General features: G+C 32.2%; 1 long non-coding RNA gene across 1 annotated transcript; it reads left to right on the forward strand.

Moving 5' to 3' along the window:
* LOC119066867 lies at positions 1 to 26554 on the forward strand. Its single transcript, XR_005085818.1, has 3 exons — positions 1 to 16; positions 25877 to 25891; positions 26544 to 26554. It is a non-coding gene; the product is annotated as an uncharacterized LOC119066867 (long non-coding RNA).

The following is a 26554-nucleotide window of genomic DNA, read 5'->3' on the forward strand; positions in this document are numbered from 1 at the left end:
ATCAAAATATTGGACAGTATTCGTTCAGAAACTGAAAATATATGGAGAGATGATGAAATAAATGGAGAGATGATGATGTAAATGACCAGAAGATCATCGTGTCATAGTATTGGCAGCTTTCGAAACCAAATAGTATTAACGTCTTTATATCAGAATATTAATTAGAGAAAATAGTCAGCTATATTAACCTTTTATGAATCATATGGTTCAGGCGTTTGTTTTGTTCCTACTTAATCCTTCTACAGATTGAGTGAGGGAGGAGTTTAGTCTGATACAACTAAATTCATCCTTCTAAAAACTGTTCAGGAAGGAGTTTGGTTTGCTCCTACTGAATCCATCCTCCTACAAATTGAATGATGAAGATGTTCGGTTTGCACATTGTGCGAATATCCGAAGTATTATAAAGTTTTATCTTAATAGGCAATAGGCATGGGTGATAATGATTTTGATTATCGATAATTATGAATTATCGATTATCGATAATCAATAATTTTTTCTATCGAAAATTAATCAAAAAAATATCGATAATTGATAATTATAGAAATTTTGATAATTATCAAAATATCGATATTTCGATAAAGCAATAAAAATACTTGAAATTGTAATTCCATTTAAATATTTAATGCGTGTTGTACGCAACAGTGCGGGAAGTTGTCATTTTCGATCATTACGAACATACGAATAAGAAAAATTAAATAATTATCGAAATATCGATATTTTGATTATTATCGATAATTATCAAATTATTGATAATGATATGATTAATCACTTATCGATAATTTCTTTCGATTGATAATATCGATAATTTTGAACGCCTCCCATGCCTATACCTTAAATTTTTGGTTGAGAAGCTATGGTCGGGGAAAATATAATCATTGATGCAGAACTAATTGAAATGTCGTTCTCTAGCATGTTTGTGTCTTTTATGCAACTTCAATCGAGTGCCACGAAAATCGATATAATTTAATAGCCGAGTACTAAAATTCTTTTAGCATAAGTTAGGAACAACCTTTTTCCTAAACGATATTTTTACACTAGTTGGGAAAGACGAATTGTTTAAAAACCATTTCCCCTGTAATAAATTCTTCGGACCGTTTTGCGTTCAATCAGGAATCAGGCGTTTCGAAAAAAAAAATCAAAAGTAAAAGAGCGAAGCAGCTTATCTACTAATAGGTATAGAAAATGTGATTAATTAAAAATGAACCAACTCTTAAAAATTCCAGAAAAAATTCATTCTGCTGATAAAACGACTCCAACGAAATATTTAACTCACTGTTTCATTAAGTTATTCCTTCAAACATTCTATTTGTTCCGTCACTTCAAAAATTATTGATCGAATCAAAAGTTGATATATTTGTAAACAATGTCTACATCGAGAGAAAGATCGCATTCGCAATCTTAATACATTGTGAAAATAATGTCTTTCCATAGAAATTGTTTGTATTATTATTCGTGCTGTTTTGCTACCATAAGGTTTTTTATCTTAATCTTTTTTTCAAATAAAATAAAGAGATTGAATACCCCGCGCAAAAATAACATTATTGAGAATAAATTGTAACTTCTTTTTTGTCACCCACTTTGCTGTTCAAAGTGATTTATTTACATTTTTAAACAAAAAGATTGATAGCACACAACCTAAGATCGAACGATCGACCAGATATATCTGTAAGAAAAATTTTTATAAACCGTTTCCGAGTTGGAGCACGCTCTAAAAGTACGATCGTAAAATTGTGTCTTTTCTTTGAGTGAAGTTTTCAAGATTTATCTTTCCATGATTAAACATTAAACTGTCGTATATTTATAGCATTGTTTATTTTTGCGAGAAAGAAGAACCTTTCAATGCATAAATAGATATTGATGTCGATTAAAATAATTCTGTGATATTTGATTTCTACCTCAATTTGAGAGATTTGAATTACCACCGACATAAACTTGACAAAATCATATTAGCTTGTTGCGAACGGCTATCATCTGCTGCCGAAAAATACTGCAGGAATAAATGACAAGCTCCGAGTAATGCAATCTTAGATAGCAAAAAGCTTACTCGAGAAAATGAAGTAAAAGATTTGAAATCAATCTCTTGAAAATACTTGGAACAAATGAAGTAATAGATCCTTTAGCAAAACTGCTGGCAGATTGGAATATTGCTGTTCCATCTGGAATCCCATCTACAACATGTACAGCGACAGTATTGAAAGAGTACAGCGAAAATTCACATGCTCTACTACAAATTTCATTGGATAAAACCGGATTATCACATTCGACTGAAGCAACTGAACTTACAATCACTAGAAACACGTTCGATGAATTTTTGCTCCTTCAACTGGTTCCGGGTAACATCGACTCAACCCTGAGCTCTGCACTCAACTTTAGTCGCCCATTTCGAGTCACCCGCAAAAATCAAACATTCAGCGCAATTCATCAACCACAATGAATACTATTCTTCGATTGACATACTGGAACCGAATTTTTCTCTTTATTTTTTTCTTTTCTTTGATTTTCACTTTAATCTCCTTTTGAGACTATGAATTTAATCATTTAATGACGACAGCTTTTTCTTTTATTATTGCTTGCATTGAATAAATCCTAAATTTGTATCAGTAAATGAAACAAATTCCACCCATGGAGTGACAGCTTGTACGTAAATTAACGGTTAATATGTAATTAGGGTAGTGGCCTGTATATTAATTGGAATAAACAAACAAACTGCTCTTCATCTGGACAATGGTCTATTATATGGGAAATGTGTATGTTAAAATAAGTGTGGTAAAAGATTTTAAATTAAACTTTAGGTCGTACTCTGCAGTACTTTTGACCGAAGAAGTAACATATTTACTAATTTAATGATAAACGTCATTGCTGGTACTTTAGTGGTTAATTTTCTTGACTTAACACTACCAACTTCAGCTCTAGCTTACTAGATATAGCTAATATATGAAAATTAATTTACAGCAGTACCAGCGATAATTAGACCACGGTACTTAACAGGTTCCGCTGAAAGTCATCACAAACTTAATTTGTAGCCATTAAACAATGAACGAACGTTTAAATACTATTTAAGTGGACGATATAAAATAAACCAACAAACGATCATCGAAATTAAAACATTGCTTAGAAAAGAATAAAAGTAAAGGCGATTCAAATTGTTCGTGAGTACATATGATACAGATACACGCATGATGAACCATTTAATTTAACGGTTAGTGTTTAAATTACATCCATTTGAGCCATTCGATAAGCGTGCATGATCTAGCTAATTTTTTGATTAGATGATAATCACTTGATATGATTTAATTTGATTGGAAGATGAATTGCTATATTAATGTTTTAATGATAGGATCCCGGAGCAAATAGAAATTTTTTTTCGTGTAGGAATGCAGAAAAGCAAATAAGATTTAAACAGGTTGTGCAGTAAGTATATAAATGAACAGAGATTGGAAGCTCCTTTTGCTCTAAAAATTATTTTTATTAATTATGACGATTATGGCCAATTCCATTTAAAATTGAAGATGAATGCATATAAGTACAGCAATGGACTAGTTCCATTACGGTGCAATGGAAATGTAGCATTTTCAATCATTTTGTGGTGTATATCAGATAAAAAGGTGAACAAAATATAAATTTTGTTTTATTTTTCACTAATTTCTATCCGTGATAAAAGAGAAGTAAAATCTTTATAAAATTATTAATTTTCTTTCAGGGTAAATTTGCAAAGAGTGTAGCTTTGGCTACGGCCATGTGTATATCAGTTTAACGGTTTGTGCACTTAGAAAAAAAAAGTGCAAAGTCCAACGCAATTCCTACATCTATCTGTTATTTATAAAGGTTGCATAAATATGATTGGCCTCCGGGATCGAGCAAAATATTATTTAAAAAATGATTTTAACATGAACGATATAATAAGCAGATATGTGGTCACTTTTATAACAGATGTTATAAGTCGTTGAAATATAGCGCTATTAATCAAAATAATAAATCAAAAGTTGCTGTATTAATCACCAATTTCAAAATATACATTTCAATAAAAAGATGGCAATGTAAATGGGCGGTTCAGCAAAAAACCGAAACAAGCATGTAATTGAATAAGATCTTTAATCAAAATATCTCTCGAAATGGTCGAATTTTTAATTGAATGTATGATATAAATCTATTATTGGAGAGCCAATTGATGTGGTTATTGTGGTGGAAATTCGCCGGCTAAAATTATGCTAATGATAGTTCACTTTGCAATTTAAATGTGTAATGTGCAGCAAGCATAACGATAATTTGTAGATATCTAAAACAGAGGTTTTAACAACTTTATTTTCTTAACTTGGCATTAGCATGGCTATGCTTACCAATCACAAATAGTTTTAAAATGTATGTAATAATGTCTTTCGATGAGACGCGAAAGTAAACGTTCTGCCTCCAACTAATTTACGACAGGTCTGGATACAAATAAACTCTTTTCGTCACACTACTTTATACATTGATACATTTTTTAAATGTCGCATCTATTCCTTAATTTGATCTAAGAATTCAATTTAAAAAAAATTTAATAAAAATCTTTCACTTCATTTGTTTATACATTAGTTTTGGTATAAAGATGTCGTTTGATAAGCTCATTATGCACTTTTGTATTCTCGCTCGAAAACAGATGGGGACATACGTTTATAAAAGATCATTTATCGTAATAGGCATCCGACCTTTCAACACTTTACTTTTATAACAATTTATTTGTTTTTTGTATCCGTTGAAACTAAAATTGATTAAGTTCATTAAACATATCAACTTTTAGTAGAAGACCACCAGCGGAATATCACCAGCTGAATATCACCAGCTGAATATCACCAGCTGAATATCACCAGCTGAATATCACCAGCTGAATATCACCAGCTGAATATCACCAGCTGAATATCACCAGCTGAATATCACCAGCTGAATATCACCAGCTGAATATCACCAGCTGAATATCACCAGCTGAATATCACCAGCTGAATATCACCAGCTGAATATCACCAGCTGAATATCACCAGCTGAATATCACCAGCTGAATATCACCAGCTGAATATCACCAGCTGAATATCACCAGCTGAATATCACCAGCTGAATATCACCAGCTGAATATCACCAGCTGAATATCACCAGCTGAATATCACCAGCTGAATATCACCAGCTGAATATAACCAGCTGGATCTGACGTTAACATAGAAATGCACTGTGTAGATTGTCTTCAATAGAAAGTGTTTTTGTTTCTACACCAGCTGGTGCTCATTCTGCACATAGGAAACTTTTAGCATATTGTAGGTATTTTCTTAACGCATGCTAAAATGCCTTTTTAGCGAAAGAGAGGTGTCCATCTCGAGCCGGAGGCGAGTGCTGGAATCGAATTCGCTAAAAAAACCTTTTAGTATAAGTTAGGAACAACTTTTTTCCTAAATGACGTACGACGTAGCGACGAAGGTGAGATATTTTGACACTAGTTAGGAAAATAATTGAATTGGTTGGATTGAAATAGCCTGTTCTTATATTTCTCATTCTGTAGATAAAACCAAAACTGATATATTTTCATTTGTTTTTTCTGCAATACTTCATTTTTTTGCGCTCTATTTTCTGAATAGTGAAGTTTTGTTCAATTCATAAAAGATAGATTTGTTATCGACCGCAGCGACTACAAAAAACTGACGAGCTTTGGGCTAATGCGGCCTGACATATTATGTGTCAAGCTAAAACTTCTTACGTAAAAATAAGTAACAGACTCGACTTGGTGTACTAGCAACATGTTGGTTGTCTGTGAACTTTGGAAACTGACCAAACATGTGAAGTAATATTTTAAAGTTTTATCGAACTACAACCCGAGGTCCCACTATTCATCTCAAGCAAGCGTCTTTCTCATTAGAATGGAATACGTTACATTAGATTCCATTTAGTTCCCATTTCCCATACTGTGTTTCATTATTCGTCAAATACTGTTACATTTATACAAATTAATTTTACAACATAATACAGCGACTAAATGTAAATGAGTTCATTTATATCTCCTAAAAGCACACTTAACTTGCAAAAGCCACTATTTTATTATAGATAAACAACTTTATGATATTCGTCTCTATAATGGGCACCAATAAGTATTAAAGTTTCGTTATAAAGACATATCAATATGGAATAATTTTTGCATAGAATAGAATTTTTTGCATCTGATTGAAGTATGTGGAGTTGCACGAATGATAAATATGCAACGTCGTGCGCAACATACGTTTACAGAAGCACTAAATCATACGGATATACAATGATTTTTTTTTCGCCGCAATACTATACAAAATACAGACAGATATATGTGCAGAAATTGAATTCAGGTTGTTCGACATTAAATGCAACTATTCCATGTTATTTTCTCAATTACATTTTATAGTAGAAAATAATCCAGTTCACAAAAAAATAATATTAAAACCTATCATTGCCTCCATAAGTATAACATTAAATATGGCTATCAATTCATTTTATTCACAAACAAAAAATTTATTTTAATAATTTGGTAAATAATTTTAAAATTGGAATAACACTATATAATGCTTCCACCGCATATATTCGTAGTATTTCTGTAATATAAAAATTTCATTCGAATTTTGGCTTGATTACGAATTTCATTTATAACTCAAAATTGAATCAATTTTTTGTGCGTTAAATGACAAAAATGTAGATTTCTGTGAAGGCTATTATATTTTTGATTGTATTGCATACCATGCATACCGTCATTGCGAATAATTTATTGCATTGTTTTTTTCTGTATATACCTTCCGATTGTTTAACAAATAAATTGTATAAATAGCGATGCAGATGTGAGATGGGGTACGCGATTTTTATTAAAAGATCGACAATTGAGGTGTCAAAACTGTGACCTAATTATTTAAACTCATAGGGTGGTTCTGAGAAACGTTGTCAGTAAAATGGGACAGTTTAATGTTTAGAATCCGGTACCGAATTCTCATTATTATTTTTTTATTATTATCTCGGTTGGAGTTTTAAAGGTTTAAATCAAGGTCTCTACTAATTGACATCTGTGGGTTTTCCCATTTTATAAGGCTTTACTTCTGTGAATTCTTCAGGATTTTTTGTGGAAATGACTAAACTGCAAAACCTACACTTTAGGCTCAACATTAAATATAATAGAGAACGTCAGATGTTTCGCCGCTAAATGCAAAGATACAGTTTGTTCATGTCATTTTTACACAGTTTTAGATATGTCAGAGTTTTAAATGTACCCAGTCAATTAAGTTCTTCCCAAATTATGAATTTTTGGCGCAAAATTTAAAATTTCTATCGCGAATTCAAATATTGCGCAATTTGGGAAGAACTTAATTGACTGGGTACATTTAAAACTCTGACATATCGACAATCTTTAGAAACTGTGTAAAAATGAAATGAACAAACTGTACCAATTTCATTGTTTTTCTCGTTCATTATGTCATGAATTTTAAATTATTATCGCTTAGCAGATATACGTTCAATTGAAAAACTAATTACTTTACCGGAGTCCTGAGATCATGTGCTGCTCACTGATATTATGGTTGGTCAAAATCTGTCAAGTGAAATATGTTTTTTCCAGTCCACCATTCATTTATTCAGCGTGTCTTTGCATTTTTCGGTGAAAATTCTGAAGTTCTTTAATGTTTTTAAGTCACCCGGAACTTTTTTTCGGTAAATATTTCGAGTAAACCAAGAAAATTCATGAAAATATTTTGTCAAAAATAGGATCTGCCCGGTTGGGTGAAAAATAAAGTTTAAAAAATTTGTGCATCGAAATAGTATTTTTCGCTTCGCTCGTAAGGAAAAGTTAGGACTGGTGCTGAAAAAATCCATTTCCTGTCGAGGTACGAACAACGTTTTATGCATCGGACAACTGAAATAGACAAAACACGTCAATTTACTTGAAAACATACACACTTCACATTCACCATATTAAATTTAATCAATCGTATAGTCAAAGAAAAATTCACGTAATTCTTTTCCCTCACTATAAATTGTAAAGTTATGAAGTTTTTTCCCGCACGATATATAGTTCGGGAAAAACTGACATTTCTTAATGAAAAATCATGGCAAAATAGGTCGTATTTCAGTTGTCGGATGCACAAACGACTTTTGGATAGTCGTAGCGATTAGTAGTCATGAGACAACACACCGACTTTTGCAATATCTACCCACTAAAAATTTTCGGTTTCCATGAAAAATTTCAAAAAATTCTTTAAAAAATTCCCTAAAATCTTAAAATATTGAAACGAAAGATTTTAAGTAAACTTTAAGAATTTTATTGAATTTTTAAGAATGAGATTCCTAACAACAGACTGTAAAGTCTAGAGTGAAGACCCTTCGTCTATCTGATCAAAAAGATCCCTAATTTTCTCAGAAAGTATTCCCCTGCGGTATAACCTTACGTTCACCTTTCGTCTACTCGCGACGTCGCTTATCAGTGTCAGCACAGAAAACCGGATAGAGGTTCTGTTGAGATGAAGAGTGATGACAGGTAATGTGGTTATTATCATTATGAGAATTATTCTTATTCTTGGCTATGATGCTTGCTAAAGTTCTGCCATCGATCTATTATCTTTGAATACTGAACTGTTTGTCACTATTATGATGATTGAATCTGTTATTAAGTCTCTCGATCTAAAAAAAACTATCTACGATTTAGAACACTGTAAAACTGATAAAGATCTATTACTTCATTTGTAATAAAATACACTTTGCTTCTCAATAGAATAGAAATTTTGGTCGTCGTTGTCGATAACAAATGACTAGATGTTTAAAAGTTATAATTTAGAGAGTCGTTTCAACCTCTTTAACAAGTAATCAACAAAAATGAAAATGGAACACCAAAAATTATTAACGGAGACAACTTGTCGAAATGATTACTGTTTCGATGAAGGTTTCGATCAATTTTTTTCAAAATTATTTGGAACAAACAATTGCAAATAAAAATATCGTAGATTACGATATACACATTCGGTTTTATGGACACGAACCATATTTTGATGAAAAAAAGTTAATTTAAATTTTTCAATCATTGTTTGCATGTTGTGGAACATAGTAAAAATGGTAGCTATATAATACGATACACGATTTCTCAAATAAACAAACCATCAATCAAGCACTCTAAAACATGTGAATCATTTTCGTTTAATGCCCGAAATCGTTTGCTCAATTTGAGACTCATTGAAGAAAAAGAAAATACGAAAACAAAGTGAAACGGTAGAGAAAGAAGAAACAGGAAAAAAAACTCTATTCTGTGTGTATTGAGTGAGACACACCATCCAGAAAAAAAGAACGAAAAATTGGTAAAAAGCGGATACACCCAGCACACTTCTGTTCAAATAAAATAATTCAACTTTAGGATTACATTATATATACGTAGTCGTAGTGGTATTTACAGACTTGAATGAAGTTGAATAAGAAAATGCCATTCCATTCCCAATATTTATATGAAATGTACAACATAATACAGCAATGAGATTCAGCATTTTGATTATATTATTAAAACATTGAAACAGAACACATGGAAGTGAAGAGCATTATTCATTTCGTGTATGGTTCGAGACTGTACGAACAATTTGTTTTAATAATTTTACAAGTTATGTACAATGTCATAGTTTCATAGAGATAAAACCTGGGTTAAATCAGATTATTTCAATTGATAGCCGAGACTGCATTCAATCAAAGGGAATTGAATCGGTTCGGTATTGGTTAATGGCAACAGGGGGGCTTTTCTTGAACATATTTCCATATCAATATTTTTCATCCGTAGAGGCTGGATAGAGTTTTTTCTTTGCTTTGGTGCATGTATGGTTGCACAATTCGAATAAAAAGCGATTGCATACAACGGTCGATCGACAAAGGGGAAACCGTGTTTTCGTGAGTGTTTTAAGATTTTGTTTAAAAATAATTTGTTAGATAGGAGGATAACCGCGTAATATTGGTATAATGTGTTGGTTATCTGCTTACATGGATTTTAGTATCATTTACAAGAGTTACGTAAGTAATTCAGCATTTATACGAATGAACATGAAAGGTTAAACAACACAATTAAAGGTTACAATATCTCGTAATCTAAAGAGATGTCCCCTGGCAAAACAAACAGCCGTTTCAGTGTCAGATCTAACATAACATAAATTTTTGTCTACATTGAAACCGTCAGCGTTATATTTTCCAAGTAACTTGCTCCCTGCAAATAAAAATGGTTTTTGATTTGGTCGACAGTGGGAATGTAATGCAAAGGATATGGTGTTCAAGTTAATTGTAATATATGGTCGGCGATTTCCGCAACTACTAACGAAACGCTTTCGCCCACAAAGCGTTCATTAAATGTTTTATTCATTTTATTATCTTAATAATACTTCATACAGCAAATAAATGGGGAGTATAAGAAAAATATTAAATTTCCACAAAAAAGTAATAACCGATTCTCGTTAACTTTCTCTTCTTGTTTATTATGTTTGATGTTCGGTCTATGAGTAGTAGTAAATCCTTTTGTGAGGAACGTTAGCGAAAAAAAAACAGAACAACGTAAAAAATGAGACATATTTTATCTGAAATATTATTGAAGTTGCAGAGAGTAAAAAAAAATTCCATTTATACACATTACACACATAGAGCTTTAAGCAAATACATTTCTTATTCATGGGGCTATATTGTGTATGATGGAAGAAAGAGTTCAAATACTATGGCGTATGTAATACCGAACCAAAAACCATTCATATTATTTGAACAAACATTGTTCTATAAAAGGTTCTCTATATTAAATTATGTACTTTGAATTGCAATTGAATAACAGAACGAATCATATTCATGAAAATACAAAATATAATATTTCCTTTGCAGAAAATGTTCGGAGGAATCGGAAATTGTTTAGACAACCACGTCCCACATTCCAAATATGACGAAAAATTTATATATTTTTGTCTCGATTCTATTGCATATCTACTGTTTGTTTTATGTTGTTTACGTTATGCTGAATACTTTATTGATAATTACGTTGTTTTGTGCTTAAATTGCGACATGCGACAAGCTAATGGTTTCAACTCAATTCAGATGAAAGTCGGATGATCTCGACGCACTGCAGTTTTTTTTTTAGAAATGACTAATCATCTGTTATAGCAAATTCCAGTGAATTACAATATTTTAAGCAATATAAGAAAGTCAAATTCGACATATTTTCTGAATGGGAGTTGTTGCGGTTTGTGATTCAACACAAAATTTGTTAAACAAATACAAATATAGATTTTTAATTTTAGTACTTTGTTCTTGTTGGGATTTTCATTTGTTCAACGAAATTCTTGGGGAATCAATTACAAACCACAACAACTCTCAAATTGTCGTTTTTCACTTATCGCTGTAATTATACAATGGTTAGGTTAATGTAAGCTTTGCAAAGCTTTGGTACGAAACTTTCAACAGACGGCAGGCACGGATCTGATACTTCTCTCGTTTAAAGTATCCCTAAACACTGAAACTATACATAGGGTATGGTCAGAATTTGTGTGGAGCGGAGGAAGTAGCGATTGCTCTTGTTTCACCCTTAGACGAACTCATTTTTCATTTAATTTTCAGCAAATGCATTTAACGTAACCTCCTCACTTGCAGAAAACTTCAAATTTTAAACCTTTTTTCCAGAATTTATTTTTACAATTTTTTTTACCTAAATAGAATCGTACGCTTTTGTGCGTGTGACAGTGAGCTGGAAATATATATTCATAAATACAGTGAGCTATTGGCTAAATGGTTTGTATGTCTAGATGTAATCAAATCACGCGCAACGGATTGTATTTGTAGAAAAACTTCGTCCAGTTCACTGTCTCTACCTGAAAGAGCAAACGCATTGTCGATTTATGTCAAAACATTGAAGATCAAATCGTTTCTGGATGCGGTAAGTAAAAAAATGTTTCGAATTTCCAACTTTCTGCAAGTGAGGTTACATTAAATGCATTTTTTGAACTCGATAGATTTGGTTAAATATAAATGTTAACTGAGTTCATCTAAGGGTGAAGTTTATATGTATGGTCTGTCCATATAAACTTCACCCTCAGATGAACTCAGTTAACGTTCATTGTCACTAAAAAGTACATACATACCAAATCTTGTACTTCTTTAGTTTTACTAAACCTTTCACAATATAAGAGAAGTCTAGACTGAGCTTACTACTTATTTTTCGCCTTGTTGCCGATAACATACAGCAGTTTCTAAAAAGTTAGTCCCATTCCTAGGTTTGTACTTTACTTATTCAACGAATCATAAAACGAGTCCACACTTGAAACAAATCAAAAATTGATGATATTTGCAACACCGCATATATTATGAAAATGTCTAATATTTCAACGTTAAAAGATCATTTTGAAATGCAGAAGCTCTGCAACAGAACCACAATTCATGTGCAATATTAACGAGTGGACAACTGGTCGGCGAAGCAGGTTATGCTCAGGCCTAGAATCAACACACCTTCAGCTAAAAACATTTAATTTCAATTCTGTTTCCTTATTTTCTTTTCAATTAACTTGGACACATAATTTTCTATAGTGGCCACGCCATATGGCCATCAGTCAATTGGCTATAAAGGCTAACGCGGTGCAACATTCTCGAATGCAAAGCATCATAAACACATATATATTGGTTCCTCCTATTCATTTCACCTAAGCCCAAAGAAATCGCACTACCATCTAATTTGTCTGTGTCGACTAAAGAACAATTTAAATTGATTAAAAATGTTAAGTCGATGTTTAAACAGTAGTTTACTTGCATTGCACACTTAAATTTATTCCGCATTGCATTTAAATATAAAGCAATAGAAAACGATTCACGACTGCCACCGTTTTATATATATATATATTTACATGTACGTACATATCCATACAATCCACACTCCAAATGAAATATATGAGCAGAAATACATAAAAAAAAGGCGAAAAGCATATTCCGAAAGAAGATTTATAGGATTTATGCATGACCTTCGTTGGCAATAAAAATAAATTTGTATATTCTCTTAGTATCTTGTCTTTAACGTAAAATAGTGTTACAGATACGGGAGTGTGTCTTTTTTTCTCTGCATTCTTCTTCTTTTTTCCACTAAAACAATATGGTGAAATATCTTTCAATAAGTTCTTTATTGAATATAAATTTTGCATTCATAACTTCTGTGTGATAAAGTTTAACGAAAAAAAAAACATTTTAATAAATACGTAACACAGTGTGGCAGTGAAGTTGCATTTATTGTGGGGATATACATTTTTACAGCGAGTTATTTATTCGGAGTGTATTAGGTGTACCTTCAAAGAAGCATTTACTTTTTTCTGTCGTTTTTATTAAGACGATTAACGAGGATTGCCTTCGGCAAAAATTTGTCTCACCTTACTACCTGGTCTTAGTTCTATAAATATGCCACAAATTGATTGCTTCAATATAAAGGGTTGGTCAGGACTTTCTAGCCTTACTTACATTACTCACATCCAACCGAATCAATAGATAATTCGTCGACGTACAAGGTACCGGTAATTGCGAAATACAAATTGTTTAGACAACATTACAAGCACCACGTTGTAGAAAAAAAAACTACAAATTAATACGGAAAATTCACAGAAAAGAAACTGTCGTTATGGCAATTTCTAAAAAAAAAATCCCCACAAAGAAATGAGATTAGATGTACGTGATCATAATTCTGGAACTGAATGCTTTTGGTTAATCGTCATACAAGTAAACCGTTTAGCAATATGGGAAGTTTTTTGTTGTTGTTGTTGTATGTGACTGCTGAAATTATGTGACTTTTATGCGCTGTCTTTCATTCAGTATTTAATATACGTGATGTATTGGCATGTTGTTTAAATTGTACGTAGAACAGGATGATTAAAATACCTTTATCACATCGTTTCGTTTGTAAACATTACAACCTTTTAATTGATTCCTTTTTAAGAAGGCTGTTGCCATTATTACAGATTTTATTGCGATGGAAAAGCACGGTTCGGCGCGAAATGTTGATAAATTTAATTAGAATGTAAAGGCATTTAATGGTACAGAATTTCACGTAATTGTATTCGAAGCTAATTGTCGTAACAATAGACAGAATATAAGTGGTAATAAAACTTACATTGTAGGTCGTGTTAGGTATACAAAGTGAGTATTTATTGCTCCGCTTGACGATTTTTTTTCTCTGTGGAACTGAAGCTTTTCAAATTGTAAAAGATAATGAAAAGAATTTGAGAGATTCTAACGAAATTTTGTGTGTACATAACTAGGAAGGAATAAAAAGCTGAAAATCCAGTCTTCCATCCGAAAATTGTTATTCGAGGCACAGCCGAGATCATTAATCTCCGCTGCCTCGAGTAACAATTGCATACATAGTGCAGTTACTGCACTGCAGTATTTATCGAGAGGGATTGCTCCTTTTTTTACCTGTTTTATCAGTGAATTACCTGATTTACCAGCGGCTAATCAGTGATTAACCATTGATAAGACAGGGGAAACATCGAAAGTCGTGATAAATCGATGATATATAGTCTTTAACCTGGGTAAATCACGGAAATACCTGTTTTAATTTTTGGTAGATCAAAATGAGCAACCCCTCGATATATCACAACGTTCTTCTCAACAAAAGCAAAGTTATGTTTAATTTTTGTCAATGACTAGCGAAATACTTATTTATACAATTCAGTGATGATATATGCAACTTACGCAGCCTGCGTACAATGATGTATTACTCATTTTATCGCACAAGTACGATAAAAGATTTGCAAGGTTTTTTATTGCACTAGTGCTATAAAGGATTTGCAAGGTTTTTTTACAGCAAAAAAAGTGAAGTGTTACTGACGTCACACTACAGTTATCTTCGATATTTATTCGATTTTCTTCATTGCATAAAGCTTTGTATGCAACACATGAATCGTATGCTGGTATATAATCGCACACGATGTCCAGCCATCTTCGGCTTCGCTTCGGATTGTCAATCTGACATCTAGTGCGATAATAGATCATCTTCAAGGCCGTTTGAAATGCCATTCACGTTAAAAATATCTCATACAAATGAATGAATGAACGAAACATTTAACGAAACTTAAGTGAGGTTAAGTCTGAAAATACCGTATACTTTCATACGATTCTTGTTTCATAAATGAATTATGACCGTTGGCCGTGTGTCATAATACACATCGTGAGGCTTACTTTGCACCGAGATTACAACTATTTATGCAACAGAGACATCCAAAGTTTGCACATTGTGATGCTGAGTTGTATGAATAACTATAAATAACTCCCCTAGGGTGGTAAAGCATATAAATGAAAATCCATTCACCACGGTAAAAACATTTCCACCCGATTATTTTTTTGTTTGATATAAAAATACTGAACATAACTCGAAATTGAGGTGGATATGGGCGTAAATGTCTCAATTTAAATTAAACATTTGACTCCCATTTTAAAATATTATGAATTTATTGATTATTATTATTTCGTCGAACTGCTATTTTATTTCTGAATATACAAATGTCAGCAGTAATTCCACATAATTTTTTGGGGTCGGACATTGAGCAATTATGCATGTATCGAGTTAACGTGTTTTCATATCTCGTTTTTATACGCTTTGAATTAATTATAGGTTTTTTAGGATCATCGACCATGCATCAATAATATTTAAATTATACAGAGAGCTCGTTGGATCATTAAAAGCGTGTAGTAACACATGTGATTGCATAATGAAATCTATGAGAAGAATTTTTTTCTATTTTTTTTTAAATAAAATGTCGCTCGGTTTTTTTGTATACATTTTATACACACAAGTCATACACACATGTTGCATTTTCCAACCCACATTTCCAGTTTGTCTGATGGTGCGTATAGCTACACTATATGGCATCACCTTTGAGAATTATTATCAGTAACAATCTGGTTACCATCTCAATATGCGGGAATTGATTTTCTTTATTTTTTATAATTACACTAACCAAACGTGCTAAAGAAAGATTTAACTGACTTGTTATTATAAAAAGCGTGAATTATAAGCAATGTATATATAACTACTACGGACGGTTCAACTCTGCAGTTCCCAGGTATAAGAAAATTAATGGGTGATAGGTAATAATGTTCAATTCACGTTATAGATTACACTCAAGAGTGTGTAGATCGATTATCATCTGTATGTAGTTTAGATTTTTTCACTTTGTTTTGTTTTTGTATTTTATCGAAAATGCATAAATTTATCGGTCCATAAAACGAAGTGAAATTGAGCGGTAACTTCATCGGTCGGATATTGATAAAGCTGTTGCTCGTAGAAAAAATTTTCGATTCGTAATTCGTATGTTTAAAAGTCTTATCGATTCATTGAAAACATGATGATGAGTAAATTAACGGCCTGTCTTGATCCGTACAATGATTACTTTGCAGGCGATGGTTTATTATGGTTGTGATACTTTAATGTACAGAACCACGTACGCGTCTACTATTCACATTGAGTGGAATCGATTTTAAAATCGGTTTCAGCCAACCTAAAACAATAAAGTAAATCAACGAAAGTACATGATAAAAGTCCCATCTTTGTGACCAGATCAGTTTATTGTTACGGTCGTTTGTATGCGTTTGTTGCCCTGTTCGAACATTGGTACAGGGAACTAGCGATATTGAAGTTTTCTTTTCTTATTAATGTAATTGATGCGCTTGAAGAGTCATACTAGTCTGGATACATAAACCTTATACGAACCTTTATCCCCTTTCATTTTCATGTCGAAATTTAAAAAGGGTGGTTTGGATTTCAGTGCAACTCTTCGACGCGTAATAACAATTCTAAGCAACAAACGATATTACAGGGAGTTTTTGTGGTTTGTAGTAGAGTAAGCAATTTGTTCTCGTATTATTCGTTCGCCAAGCGAGGCGCCACCGGTCAGCAGTGGGTTTTCAATTTTGAATTTTAGAAGTTAGAACACATGTTTTTATACATTTTGACCTCCGAAATACCCATGCTTCCACATACGTAATAAACACATACTAAGCGAGCTAACCTTAATTTATTGATTTCCCAAATATTTTGCTGAACAATTGAAAATCTGGATTTTTATTTTTTGAATTTTTGTTAGGCAAGCTCTCGCAACGGGACTGAAATACTTAAAAAAATCTAGATTTTCATTTGTTAAACCAATTTTGTCCCGGTAGCTCCAGCGCTATATTCACTAATTGAGTCATCTATTTTAACATTTATGACAAAAGACGAGGATGTGTTTGCTGCATTCAACATTCACTTAAAAAGTAAAGTGTCGTCAAGTGTTTGATGCAAAATCTTTTACTTCATTTTGTTTCATATTCCGGTTTTTTGACGTCATTATTGCAAGAGAACACCACCCAGAAGCTCATCATTTCTTTATGTCGTCATTGTGGACAACTGATGGCTGAAAAAGGTTATCTAACGTAAACGACCTAAATTCTTTCTCCATTTTATCATTACTATGTATCGTGTCAATTTACACAAATTTTTGGACTTTGTCGTTAAAAATTCTGTTAATTACGTGTTCTCGAAGAGTAAAAAAATGTGGTCGACTGGATACCAGAAATACTGTTGTCACATCTAGATAAGTAATCTAGTAATTTATTCCGTAGCGTATACACACATTCTTCCAAGTCTGTCGCATAAAAAAGGAACTGCTCGTTTTTAAAACTATGTGCTCGAGAAATATTTCAAAAATGCAATAATTGGAGCTAACAAGCAACATTTTATCAATGTTATCGATCTCAATTAATTAATTAATTAAATGATTTTTAAATGTTTCTGTCAATACACCGATGGTGTTTGTTGTGTGTATGCACAGAGATGGTGTGTATATGGTTCATTATAAGCGCTTCACGCCACAACAGCAATTATTATATGTTTCCCTTAAGCAAATTAAATTGGAAATCGCGACTGAGATTCTGAGAAATAAATTATTCAGCCGAATTATTGCCAATTATAAATTCAATTTCGAGTTAAGCTGGCTGGAAGTCGCTCTAGAACTCAAACCGTACCACTTGTATGTGTCGGAAATTCAATTACCTTGCCATATACAACAAGCGATTATTATTTAATAAAATTTATTGTCAATAATGAACCATTCAATATCATTAATTTGTGATTGATGGTATATTCTTGTAACTTTGTGTGCGGTTAATGTTTATGGGTATACTAATATGCAAATATTATTAAACCTCTAATACCCGTTTTGCTTGACGATGCGGTTTTCGTACCTACTGAATTTATTATAACCGCAATAGAATAAATACCGCAATATTGTACGCTTTAATTAGATAACAATACGGTGGCTACAATTACCAAATTATTTGCAAGCATGAGAAACCGTTTCCTGTGTTAATTGATTGGAATAAAATATTCAATCCATAGATATTGGTTGCATTAATCGCGAATTCGATGTTGCCGTTTTCACATTACTCTGTGCATATATGTGCACACATTTTCTACCAGGAATTTCACTAACTCTGCCTCGGTAAAATATTTTAATTTGAATTTATTGAAGATACTCGACACTCGTGTGTTCACATTTTTTTTTTGTTAAAGCGAAATGTCCCATGTTCACTGGGTATAATTTGCATAAGAAATAACACGATAATTACTTAATTATAGATTAGAATTTATGTCATGCATCTGTTCCTATCAGAAGTTGGACAACTTTTAGGCTTACAGGTAATGATCGAAACAGAGTTGCTTTGCGTTGGATGGTTTGATTTGTATATTATACACATCGTCGTCCCCACTATCGTTATTGTAGAGGTCTGAATTTCAAATGTATCTCAACCGTTTTCCAAAGCTTCTCTTGTTTCCGCAATTTTACTTGGTGAAATTAAACAAAATTTAAGCCCACTAATTGACTTAAATGGTGAGATTTTCATATCTGTTCGATTCAATTAATTCATTTTTGATACGCATTTCGAAATAAGTAAAACAAATTTGCATTGATTCACTAGTTTAACGGCTGTAAAGTTCACATTGGTAATGGTTACATTAAATGATGAATCGTAAAATCGTTTTCCGTGCAATAAACATACAATAAAGTTGAAATACTTAGCCTATGAAAAGCTACCGATCATTTAATGATATATTTATTAGAAAATATAGCGGATTTAATGCGTCGATTGAAAAGAAGCTTTAACATTTTTAATTATATCATTTTGAAATAACGAGCGGTGCGTTTGAAGTGTTTAATTATAAATATGATAAAGTTAATGTATTTTCGCTCAATATCGAAACGAAAATTCGCAAACTGATTTATTAATATCAATGAGAAAATGTGCGCTTCTTTTGCGAAAAAAAGGAGAGTAAAGAAATGATCGCTTACATAAATCAGCATTGGGAATGTGTTCATTATCCGGCTGAGTGGTGTATTATGCTCTGCTCAATGTTTTAAATTGTAAAATTTTAGCCATTCAGATAAGATTTTCCGGGGAGCTTATTGTATGAAAGTTTTTGCGGCGATTAATTTATGGTTATATTGCTTCGTATTATTTTTATATAAATCAACCAACACGTATTACTGGCCCAATTTACCAATAATTGTCGATTTAAATAGTAAAATTGCTAACTCTACTGTTTCTTAAAACTATTAGGAATATATAAGACGCCATTAGTAGTCATCTCTAACTTATTTTGTGCAAAGTATCTTCAATAAATTGATGCAAAATCGGTTACTTCGTAGATATTGATGTTTGACCACAAATTTTCTTAATACTTTTTTTATGATGAAGCTAAAAACCACATTTTACATTATGGAATTATCAAATTTCCTCATGGAGTCTGGACCGAGGTCTGGACGTGTTTAGGTAGTCAAAAGAGTAAAAGCAAAACTTAGTTTTACTTTCAGAAACAGCCGTAATCGGACACAATCGGTAGAATTTTTTATAAGTGACTCGAAAGGTATTCGACCCTTGAAGCCGAAACCACTTTCAAAGAAATTATTCGATGCTTGTTTGGCTACTGGGAGGTGAAAACAGAAATCATAATTTTAATTTTGAAAATAGCTACAGTGACACGAAAGATACAAGGTCGAGTGTTGTGTCATTACAAAGGTAATTGCATGTTCTTTTGGGTAAATAGATGCTTTCAAATCCCCATAAAATGCCCTGAACGAATATGAACCTTTCTACTGTACGTTTCGTGAACCTGGAGAAATTCCCATAAGAAAACTGTAGGTTTTCAGTTCTTGATCAACTCCCACTAGCCACACAGGCTTCGAAGTATTTTTTTAAAGTTATTTTGGCTTCAAGGGTCGAATACTTTTATATGCACTGGAAATGCGTCCGAATGAGTCTAAGACTTACCAATAGATTGATCATTAGTTATATGTTGATGCGTAATCAGCTATGAAGGAATGGATCTGTTATTTCATGATTCTGGGAAGATCAAAAATTTAAGGTGCCTGGAGCAAGAAGTTTATACAAATGTATGAATAAGTTGAATGAGACAAGATAATGAATGATGTATACCTAGTCTTTCACCCAAAAAAATGAGATTTTGGATGTACATTAAAATCGCCCAATTTTAACGAGTAACTCGTAGAAAGTACGTTTTGGATGTACAATTTACGGATGAGTAAACCATTGGTCTAATCGTGTTTTTGGGAGTTTTATCCGTACATCGATGTACACTTGATCCGTACACAACTGTACGATCAATCCGTACGTATCAGGTGACAGTTGTGATTTCTATATTTGACACGTGAGACACCTACGACACTGTATATCCTCAAAGAAGTTAATTTTGATGTGCTTAGTCAATGCTTAGATTTGTTAAGAGGGCATACTACTTACTGAACAAGCCATCTGTTGGAAGCTTCATGTAAACAGCATCCTTTGTCTAAAATAAACCTCAATTTGTGTAATCATTATTGAACGGAATTCACATTAAGATATGTGTTGTACTGCAAAATATTAAAGTTTGGACCTTTCATCACCAAATTGCAAAAAAAAAAGTTTAAAATAATTTATGAAACGAATGATAATAACGTGTTAAAACAGCTCTACACTGAGCACAAAAGATGTAGAATTTCACATTACTTACACATATAGATGCTTTGGGACCATTATTTTATTATTGAAATCGATATTCCAAATATTCCCAAGTGGAATTTGATTCAAAACACTTCTAATTAATTAAAAATAGTAAAGAAAACCCGAAATGATTGAAGAACCGCCCTTTTTCTCATTTCTGGAGCTTTCATTTTGAATTTTATACAAAGGACGCCGTTTACGTGAAGCTTTTCAACAGATGGCTCTCAATAAGTAGTATGTCATCCTGTAAAAGCCGAGCTTTGCTGGCGGAAGACTGCCAAAACGATTCATAGTGTCGTGTCAGTTATCAATATATCCGTTCCTTTTTGTAGATTTGACCGACCTCGATCGGTAATTATATGTTTGATTAGTTGGTAAAAATTCAGTTGCAGAATAAAACTTTAATAAAATTTAAAAAAATCGACGAACATTTTGATAATTAGAAACTGAAACCTAAAAAACACAACCATGTTATATATTATAAGCTGTTCGAAAGTACATTCACTCTTCGCAGCAGCCCGTTAGTTCAGCTAGTACGTCTGAGCCTGGCAAGTAAGAGGTTCCGGGTTCAAATCCAGTGTAAACTTTTTACTTTTTTTTAAATTTTTTTGCTTGTTTTCCCGTCAAAAACCATAAAAGCAGATGATGTGATATGATTGTATCATATTACGAATTATCAATTAACTTGCATTTATTCTTAAATAAACATTTAAACGTCATTGTCTGTCTGACATTTACTGTACGTTTTAAATGTACATAGTGTACGGATAAGTAAACCATTGGTCTTATCGTGTTTTTGGGCGATTGAAACGTAGAACTTTTTTTTTGGTGTAGCGACTGAGCTTTGAAAAAGGTTGGAAGTTCTGTGATAGCTTTTCGAACCGTAATCTTACCAATACTTGTTCTAACATTTGTGGATAGCAAACTCAGGCTTCTGCCTCAATTTGAAATTTTTAAAGATTTTCGAATTTTTCTTAAATGTGAAACGGATTTTAAAAGTATTCGAAGAATCCGTTCGCTAACGAGTCTTCGAAGAAAAAAAAAATAACGAAACTGAAACTCTACACTCGTTTTAGGAATTGTAGTTAATTTCCGATAAAATTTATTATTAATGGTATTAATAAATCGACCCAATATACTGCTAATGTACGAATCTGGTTATAATTCCAAGAAATAAATTCAACTGAAGAACTGTATTTCATCATTGAAATAGATTTTACCAATATTATATAGTTTGTCACACATTATGAAATCTGTGGGTTGAATGTTGAATTCAATCTATACCAACAAATCGCTTCATTACATTTTCGATTCATTACAGAATTACTTCTTTTTTTTTGCTTATCATAATATTCACAGTCATAAATTGTAAATAAAATAAACGTAATTAAAATACGCATTTACACTTGAATCAGTTTCTATCGCTTTAATTCTGAACGATCGTATACAAATTGTATGGGTGTATTTCGAAGTGATACCACATTAAATATCCGCTTATACTTCAATTTCATGGAATTGAAGTCACAATAAAAAAAATATTTGTCAGAAATTAATATTTATATTTCAAATTTATTGCTGCGTTAGTTTGATTTATTTTACAGTCAACAATCTCAACAATAACAACTATCAAAGTTAAGTACACAAAGTTTTACTAATAATGCAAATACTGTGACAGTCACAGCTGCAGCAATTCTATCAAAAAATTCTACTACAGTAACTTCAGCTCCCAATCTGCTCCATCAGGGCCTACTTTTTCTTGAATTTCTCAAAGTTTCTTGAATTTCTCGAATTCGAGAAATTTCAAGAAATTCCAGAAAATTCAAGAAATTCGAGAAACTTCGAGAAATTTCAAGAAACTAATTTCTCGGGTTTCTTGAAGTTTCTCGAATTTCTCGAATTCGAGAAATTTTAAGAAATTCGAGAAAATTCGAGAAATTTCAAGAAATTCAAGAAATTAGTTTCCAAAAAGTAGGCCCTGCGTGTGACTACTGTGACTGACCAGTTGAGCGGAACTGATTTAATTTTATCATTTTATGGACGACAACCAGAAATCTGCTACTTCATTAATTTTCGACATATCTACTGTTTGCTGCGAGAAAAAAATCCGAAAGAACGCGCCATATTTTTATAGAAAACTTTGGAACTCTCGTCATTGTTCCAAATGACCACAAATAATTTCAATTTCCAATCTTCAAAGTAACTAAAAAATCCCTCTGCTACTTTCTTGGGTTGTAGCACAGCCCTGCTACTAGCATGAACACTGAATTGACAAATGTCAAATTTGGAGGCTTTAGTGATACGAGCTACCGCTTAGGATTGTATTGTATGTTTTAACTCGCACAACGAAAACAAGTCATCTGTCTGTACAACAGAAATGCAGTGCCTACTGTGATTTAATCAGCCTCCCAATATTTTCTATGTTCATGCTAGAAGCAGTGCCGTGGTTGTAGTTGTTAGATAGTAAGCTCCCCCAAGGAGATAGTGTTTCTAAATGTTTTTTGTAAACTTTGTGAACACCTTCTGGTTGACATTAAATCCGAACAGAATATTACAACCGCATACTCATTTTGGAGCTACTGCCTCCTGAAGTTTATGTGTGTATGGACTTTTGGACACTATACAGTTCGTACTGATTTTCTTTTACGGTTTTTCTTTCCATTTACATCCACCTCAATTATGTTAGAAATTTTTATGCGATTTCTTGTTTTTCTTCGTTCCATTGACTTACTGTTTCTACACACATCATACAAGTGTGGAAGTGTGGAACTGTTGGAATTCGAAAGAAAACATGAATTTCTTTCTCATAAAATTGGATGGAAAAAAAGTACGACTTCGTCGCACTTTTCGGGTCCTAGGTATGAAAAAGCAATTTCCTTAAAAGAGGTCCGGTACAGTTTGAAGTCGATATTCACATGCCATCAAGTTAATAATCAATTTTCAGAAAATATTTTTTCTAGGAATTTACTGAACTATAACGAGTTCATTTAATTTAAAATTTTGCAATTGAAAAAGAAATGGCAGAAGAGAACGCTTGTTCGTTGAAATGTTGATCAGCATTTCCAATTATTTGGTAACTGTGTGACAATCGAGGACAGTCACTTTTTCTCCATTTATCTTGCATCGAAAAATTTGCATTTGATTTGCTAATGTGCATTACAGCTAGGGGCGATATTCGTTGCATAATTTATTGCAACAATGTGCAGCTGATGCATCGGCCCATTCATTAGCATTTTCCATATAAGTAAAGATAATAGTCGTGGTTCAATTTGTCGCACTAATTAATTAAAATTAATTTCATTAGAATGTCGCATTCCGAGTCGTGTAGTTCAATATAATTATGCCATTATACTTTTATGCAGCATATAAAATGTATAAAAGCTCATAGATAAGAGAGCTAAAAACGGCATTAACATAAAACATCGAACGGATTAACTAATAGTTAATATTGAGGTAAAGATATCATTTTCCTTATAAAACATCACAAAATTACATTTGCATATCAATCTTCAATCTAATATCACGCTTTTCTCATTTCACATATCTCAATTTTTTTTTATTATTATTTTTCGCTTCATACATACTTCCAACATGTATAAATACATGGTCTAAGAGATATAATACACAACACTGTAATAATAATCATAACAACAAATAATGGAGGAAAAAAAATGCGACTCATATCAAGACAAGAGTGAAGTAAATATGTGCGGAATTTAATATACTCTAGTTTATGATATGACTAGCTATAAACTTTGGTTCGGTATATCTATACACTACAAATTTACAAAATATTCCTTCTGGTCGTTTTTAATATAAGCAGTCGCTGAAAGGAATAGAAACAATGCACACAGTAATATGATTATCTCTTTGGTTTCAAGCATATTACAAATACGAAATTGAGAGATAGTCTTAAGAAAAGGAATATATAAAAAAACGCCAGCAAAATATATGTAGAGAGAAACCAAAACCCCTCTAACCATTGCCATTGTGGTTCAGTGGACAATTTACATTTTAAATTTAACCTTATAGACAGATAAAATATAAATAAATATTTATAACAGTTGCACATGTACATACATAGTAATAGACGCTAAATGCCACACACTAAGTTCATGTATCCTAACAGATAGATAAAAAGATGCCAGTGGAATATGCTTCTGGATACTGTAATAGAAAGAAGGTGACCGTATTTTTTCTAAAAAAAAGCTCTTCTTAACCATGTAACTATGCGATACAATTTTTAATCGTTGATTATGTATGCACCATAAATAAATGAAATACGTTTGAGATATACATATTTTAAAGTCTAGCGAAAAAAAGGCAATTTTTTTCTTAGATTGTATAACAAAGATTCACGCTTTAGATTAATTAAATGTTTTATTGCCTATTGAGAGTTGGCTCTCTAAGATTTTATGCATTTTATGCGACATTGTATTGTTTTGCTCACTTGCTTACTGTGGAAGCCTTCCGTTTCATTATTATATTCCTTATGCAAAGCAGCAAAAATATTGGAAACTAATCGAGAAACGAACAATAAAGCCAAATCAGCTAAAGTAATTGGTGGAAGGAATAGGGATTTTCTGATGATGATATGAAAAAGAGGGGGGGGGGAAGGTTTTTAAACTTATAATTCATTTGCTATCAACAACGATAACAAAAATAAATTGTGACTTTTAGCTAATGTCGTCGTCTTATATAGTAAAACGTGTTAAAACAAATAAAGTGCTAGATTTTAGTCTTGGATTAAATTAAGTAATAGATTTGCTAACTTTTCTCATGACATGCAAAAGATTAATTAATGTTCATGTTCCAAAAGCTTACTGCTGCATTGATTTGATTCAGTAAGAAAAACCTTTTCTATGTTGAACTTTCTGTCACACTTCTAAATTGTGATAACGTGGAAGGACACTACTGATAAATTCAAAGGGACTGGAAATGGAAAATGAATGTGAATGTGAATTTCGCTTATGTGAACTATGGATTTAGTTTAAGAATAAGTTCTTTCTCAAATTAATCATGAGATTATAGCACTATTTATGATGTTATTTTCATTTATTTCATTGTGATAGTTAAACTATAAGTTTTGTTAAATAAAATCTTAGGATCTCGGAGAAAATAAAGAAGTCACAATTTCAACAATTTGTGTTATTCAATATTCATTCCACTTGTGTTATCACAGTTAATACACATATCCAAATGGAGTGACATTAATAAGGAAATTTGGATTGTAATTGTGACATTTTATTTTTCTCCATCAGTAAGCGTTAACAACGTAAAATAAAACGATAAAGTTGAATTTGATTCTAATCTCATTAAAACTATGTGTCCATTGTCCCTTGATTATATCTGAAGATACTATCGGTCAACCTTAATGTTAATATCACGGTCTGTGTGGAAAGATTTGTGGTAAATACTTTACCGATCTGCTATGTGAATCAATCCGAGATGACTAGTAAATGCGTTAACTCGAAGGAAAAGCATTAAAAATTGTCACAGCAATTAGGCTGCGATAGTAAAAAAACAT

Source organism: Bradysia coprophila, chromosome IV (assembly GCF_014529535.1).
Source record: "Bradysia coprophila strain Holo2 chromosome IV, BU_Bcop_v1, whole genome shotgun sequence".
NCBI lineage: Eukaryota > Metazoa > Arthropoda > Insecta > Diptera > Sciaridae > Bradysia > Bradysia coprophila.